The 5,228-nt window shown below is 48.8% G+C and overlaps 1 pseudogene; it reads right to left on the reverse strand.

Annotated features, from left to right (window-relative positions):
* Positions 1–4,048: 4,048 nt before the first annotated feature.
* On the reverse strand, positions 4,049–4,918 carry LOC104996851 (annotated as a pseudogene).
* Between the last annotated feature and the right edge of the window lie 310 nt (positions 4,919–5,228).

Here is a 5,228-nt window from a genome sequence, read left to right on the forward strand (position 1 = left end):
CTCAAGGAGATTTAATGTTGTTCATCTCTGGACTTCATGAGTTTTAGTCACAGTTTCACAGAATTGTTTGTGACTGCACCCTGGCTTCATTGGGAACAGCCATCCTGAGTTGCCTTATATCAGGAAGCCTGCTGGGAAATTTATCCAAATGTCCTCCAAGGAAGACAGAGTTCTGAAGACACATATCAGTGTTGTGGGAAAAGAGTCCAGCCTGATGGAGAGCAGCCAGATAGAAGCCCTGAAGGCCAGACTCCTCTACCAGGATATTTGCAGGGCAGCCCAGCATCTCAACCATTTCCTTCTAAAAGGAAATGCCCACGAAGAGCTTTTCAAGCCTCATGTCCTGGCCCTCAGGGATATGGCCCAGCAAGTCTGCATTAAACTCATATTCCTGCACCCAGTGGATTATGGGAGGAAAGCAGAAGAGCTGCTCTGGAGGAAAACATGCTCTGATGTGGCTCTGCTGCTGCTGAAGACCAACAGAAAGCACATGGACACCTCTGAATAGTGGGAAGGCCCCCTGTGGGTGCATCTGAATGGCAGCCTTGGGTTCTATGAATACCTCTTCCTGTTCCTGCGGGAGCATTACAAACTGGATTTATGGAGGTTCATCGGCTGGCCTCACAATGCCATCCATTTCATCGGCTGCAAGAGAGAAGGTCTTTCATTAGAGGAAGAGATGGCCTGGGCACGAATGGCCTGCCACTGCTGCCTGCTGTACCTGGGAGACTTATTCTGCTTTCAGAATGAGTTCCTGGCCCTGCCCACAAAGGACCTGGAGGAGAGGTGTTATTATCAAGCCCTGTCAGTGGCACCCCATATGGGCATGTGCTTCAACCAGCTGGGAGCTCTCACAGGGAGCAAGTACTATAACATGGAAGCCACATACTTCTACCAGCACTGCCTCCACTCAAAGTGCCTTTTAAAGGAGGTGTCCTTATCAAATGACTCTACCAAAATGCAGGAAAAAGATAGAGTGGGCTGAAGAGGTACCAGGGGAAGAAGCTCTGTCCCAGCCAGAGGCGGTGTTGGGATAACAAAAGGTTAGCTTCCTCTACCTTCAGAATCTCTTACAGCCTCAGAGGAAATTCAAAGCCACCAGGCTTGTGGCCCTGTGCCAGCTGGTTCTGGGAGACTTCCATCTCTGTCTTTCCTATCAGCCCTGCCCATCCAACCTGAGCCAGGCCTGCAGAGAGAAAAAGCCCACAAAAGGCTACCAGTTCCTCCCCAACCTCCTCATCTTCCACACGGTGGTCCTCTGCCTCATGAGCGTGCACAGCCTGAGGACAGCGGGCTCCAAGCAGCACAGGACAGCGGTCACCTTCACCTTGACCCTTTTCTCCCATTTAATTCAACACGTGACGACACGCCTCCAGGCTGAGCTTGAGAAAGGGAAGCTGACTCCAGAGGTGGACATCCCCAGGGACAAGGAAGACCAACAGAAGATGGAGGCTGGGAAGGATCATTGAGACCCTCCAGCCCCCTGCCCTGGGACCCACCACAGCCAATCTCAGAAAAACCACAGGTCATCTCACATTTTCAGTGGGAGTGACAACCCAGAAGCCAGTTATCATTCTTGCTATGACTGGGATGAGATAGGTGAAGATGAAAACACATCCTTATGCTCACAAGTCAGCTCAGAAGTCAGCAGTGAAACCCCTTATTCAGACACAACTGATGAAGAGTAAAGTGGTTCCCTGAATGCCCCTCCTGGGGATAAGCTGAAGATGTGTCAACCTCCCAGTTAACTCCTAGAACAACCAGTTCTGCTAGCCTATCAGCCCAGTTGAGTCACAAGCTCCCAGTCAAACATGACTTTCACTTTACTGCTGTCTTCAGCAAGTTTCCTGACATCTCAGAGTTCTGCCTCCAGCAAAGCATCTATCACAGAGGACCATGTGAGCAGCTGTCTTGAGACAGAGCCTCCTGCTGGCTGCAACTCAGGGCAGAAAGCCTCCATCAGCCAACCCTGCCACAATCTCCAGATCATTCAGAAGAAACTGCAGGTCCTTTCTGCATCAGGGCTGCAGTCATGGTCAAGGTGAACCTGGGCTGGCCCCATGCCAACTGCAGCCTCCTCACCACACATCAGCAGAGCCTGCTCAGCCTGTGGGACCACCTGTCCATGCTGCTGAACCTGCTGCCCTCCGTGTGAGACCTGCAGCAGCCAGGCCTGAGCCTGTCCCACCATCTCTGTGAGCTACTACAGAGCTGCAAGGGCCCACACCTTCCCCAGTTCCTGCACCTCCTGGAGGACATTGCCCTGGGCCAGCACTCACTGCAGCAGGCTTCCCAGGAGAGGGTGGGCTCGGAGCAGGACCCAGCTCCACTCAACTTCCAGGATGAAGCCGCTGTTTCCTCGGAAACTTTGGCCACTTTGCCATGACACTCCCTGGACAGTTCTGAGGTACAACTCTCATTCAGGGGTCTTTGTGAGCACTGGGTTTGAAGGACCAGACAACTCATCTCAGCAGTTTCTAGAGAAAACTTCCAGGATCAGATCTTTCAAAGACATAGTGCAACTGTGGCTTTCACATGAGGTGGTGCTGCTGGAGAAGACTCTCAGGTACATCCAGACTCAGTCAGCTTTGACCCCTTATGTGTTCCCTGACCCCCAGGCTCTCTGTGAGCACCTGCCAGTCATCTGGCAGCTTGCCACTGGTGGTCAGCTCCTCCTCATTGTACCCAACATTGTGGTGGACATATTGCATATCCTGAGAAGGGAGGACAAGCAGGCATCAGCAGACATAACCTTCCTAGAGGGGGAGCTGAAGAGAGGCAACAAGTACCTTCTCTGCCAGTCCTTTGTGTCTGTGATGTTGGTGAAACCCAGGATGACCAGGCAAGTCTCTGATGCCTGGGACCTCTGTAACATTCTGGACTTGTGCAGAGGTCTGCTGCACTCATCCTGGCCTGGGACCCCCGACCACAATAGCATGATCACCATCCTCATGGGCATCTGTTTAGACAACCCTAGGAATTTCTCATACCACCTGCCGCTGGCTCTGGGGACGGCAACTGAAGCTGGTGTGGAAGTCAAGGACATCCTGCACTTCTACAGGAAGTGGAAGATGGTCAGCTGACATGGTCACATCTCCTTACTTTCTCCCTCAGCACTTACACATCAAACTTAGTCTGTTCACCTCTCTTGTTCACACCTAATGTTAAAGGTGGCCATTATGTAAACTCATATCTGTATCTACATATCTATGGGTAGAGTCTCAATATACCATCGCCCAGTGGCCTTCACATTACCTTCTTTGTCATCTTGGCTTGATATCTCTAGATTAAACTAACTCATTATTTTGTGTTTTTTTGGTAAAGCAGCAACTTAAGAAGGTGTTTCTGAGTCCCCACTCAGATGGTGGAACTGTAATTTGTTTTGTGGTTTTTGTTTTGTTTTGTTTTTTGCTTTGCTCTGTTTTGTGACATGAAACTTTTTAATGATTAAAATATCATTAATGTGATGGATCATGCCTATTATGTAAGGTTGGCTTTGCCATCTATGAAATCTCAATAAGTGAAAAGTTAAAATTTTTTAAAAAGAAAATAAATTGGTAGAAGAAATTCAGAGTATTAAATATTTTTTTAATGTTGCGCCAGATCCTTTACCGAGGTCTCTCATTTGACCCAAATACATTAACAAGAGATTGCTAAAGTTCAGCCCCAAACACAGTACTCTCTCATCCCTCTGGCCAGGGATAGGACAATCAGAAGGATAGAGGACTTGAGTAAGTAAGAAAGAGTTGCTCAGATGGAGGGAACAGAAGAGATAGGGATGCATAGATATGGCAAGAGGGGAATCACAAGAAAGCATGTAGGGAGTGATGGAAGAAACAAATAATTGATACAGGGACGTAGTGGGACAGGAAACAGAAGTCAGAGAAGATAGCTGAGCTGGTATGTCGGGAAATCTCAGCACCTAGCATATAGACTCCAACAAGCCCCATGGCAGAGGACGACCTAGTTAGTGTCCCTGGAGGAGCTCAGGGAAGGAGAGGGGAGCAGGAGGAGAGTGGGTGGGGCCGGGAGATGGCTGCCATGGCAACTAGTCGTTGTTGTCGTCATCGTTGTCATTGTCGTCGTCATCGTCATCGTCCTCTGTGTTGATCTCACCCTCCAGCACATCCTCCAGCCATTCCTCCAGCTTCTCGGCAGAGGGCAGGTCCTCCTCATCATCCATTTCCATCTATATGCTGTCCGCGTCAGTAACACTGATGACTCCTATTTATGGGGCTGACAAGTCAATGTTAAATGTCTTCTCCCAGTATGGAACCAGCAGGGGGAAGTCATCAGGGTCAATCCAGATGATGCTTAGGTCAGGATTGTCCGTGTTATCTTGGGCCACGGCCTTGAGTATCTCTAAGAACTCATAGCCATCAGTATCAGCTTCCTCTGCAAAGGCCACAATATGGATTCCATCCACATCTTCCTCCCAAGTCTCGTACATACTCTCAGGCTTCAGCTTCCTCAGGGTTGATCTTTTGTGTGCCTCCACGAAGTTGATGATCTCCTCTTCACTGTTGGGCTTATCTGGGATGGTCACAGGCTCTTCCATGAAGGCCTCGTAGAAATCAATTTCATTTAGCTTTAGGGTCAGGTTCTTTGCCACCTTGCTGTCGAAGGTGGTGAAGAAGGGGATGTAGGGATGGAACTCCTCCACTGCATCCTCGTAGGCTTTGTAATGCTCTGAGTCCTTGTTCTTGAAGTAGCCAATGAGTTTGTTATCATCTTCAATATTCTCAAATGCCTGCAGCTTTCATTCACCCTCAATCAATTCCACAGGGTCCTCTAGGACATCAAGCAGAGACTCCACCAGGGTGTCAGCAGAAAACTCACCATCATACTCAATGACTTCATCCCCCTTGAAAACATAAATTCTGTCCTCTTCAGTCAGTCCTCCACTGCCTCTTAGCCCCTACATCCCTGAGGTCCAACCCCCTGGATTTAGCCTAGGTGGTTAGTCTTGCCCCAGGGGCTCTCCAGAGAGAAAGAGGTCAGAGGCAGGTGCTAGGGGAGGACAAAGGGACATACAGACTCTAGCAAGATATCTCCCTTTCTCTATCTTCCATAACTAAGGACAGATATTCCTTTTACCACCTCTGAGAACTCTGGCTGCTAATTCCTAGCCTGGGACCTTTAACCTCCAGAGTATTAAATCTTGACAAAACTTTGAACATGTAATTATTTTTATCTTTATGTTCATAACAAAACTTTTTTCAAAAAAT

This window comes from Bison bison, unplaced genomic scaffold (assembly GCF_000754665.1).
Source record: "Bison bison bison isolate TAMUID 2011002044 unplaced genomic scaffold, Bison_UMD1.0 scf7180017851660, whole genome shotgun sequence".
NCBI lineage: Eukaryota > Metazoa > Chordata > Mammalia > Artiodactyla > Bovidae > Bison > Bison bison.